Here is an 872-nt window from a genome sequence, read left to right as displayed (position 1 = left end):
GTAACCCAGCATAGAACTGGGAAAATGAACAGCAGACCCCAATCTTATCTAAAGGAATATTGACAACTGATTGCTGCTAGATGAGGAACAAGTGACCCACCTAAAACAAAGACCTCTAGATAGGCTGACTAGATTCACCAGAACGGCAAGTAGTGGGAACTGACTGGGGTGCCTACAACAGAGCAGACAGTAGCAGGGATATCAGAGTATAAGGGCTCTAGTGGGGGGAGGGAGGCTATGGGAGGGTACCATCTGGGAAATGGGTGTATAGTTGAATAAGATGGTTTGGGATGTTCTGTGTGATATACACACAGACACACATAAAAAAAAAACAACAAATTTTTAAAAATGTATTATATTTGAGGAGGAAACATGGAAATTTACATCATGTTAATTAGTAGAGGTGATAAAAATTACCATTGAAATCTACCTGATGACTTTGTGCCATTTTTTTCATCAAGCATTATGGGGGGTGCGGGGTTCCGCAGAGCGCCAGCTGCTGTGCGTGGCGCCGGTCTCCCTCGCGCCACTGGGTGCAACGTGGTGCAGGTCTCCTGCGTGCGGCGGGTCCCGCACCTTGTCTGTCGTTTGGGTCCCGGATCTCTGCGCTGCTGGCGGGTCCCTGGCTCTCAGTGCTGCTGAGGCTTCTGCTACTGAGGCTGGCCCGGCCGCGTTCCGCCCTAATTTCACCCGTGCACTCTTTCTCTGAATTCGGGACCGTCAGCTGCCAGGTCACGAGGAGAGGTGCAGGGCGGCTAAAGGTAGGGTTCCGTGAGTCGATGACGGAAGGATAGCGCCCCCCGGGGAGACTGGATCACAGGATTTAGTGTTACAGCTCAAGACAAGTGACTCAGCTCAGATCTCAGTGATTC

General features: G+C 50.7%; 1 protein-coding gene across 3 annotated transcripts in view; it reads left to right on the top strand.

Annotated features, from left to right (window-relative positions):
* Intu (inturned planar cell polarity protein) overlaps positions 1-872 on the top strand; it is a 124,653-nt gene that overhangs the window by 42,519 nt on the left and 81,262 nt on the right. The gene's annotated exons all lie outside the window — the stretch shown is intronic.

The sequence above is a fragment of the Nannospalax galili genome, unplaced genomic scaffold (assembly GCF_000622305.1).
Source record: "Nannospalax galili isolate Female #2095 unplaced genomic scaffold, S.galili_v1.0 scaffold1109, whole genome shotgun sequence".
Lineage (NCBI taxonomy): Eukaryota > Metazoa > Chordata > Mammalia > Rodentia > Spalacidae > Nannospalax > Nannospalax galili.
This window is presented reverse-complemented; position numbering and strand designations above follow the sequence as displayed.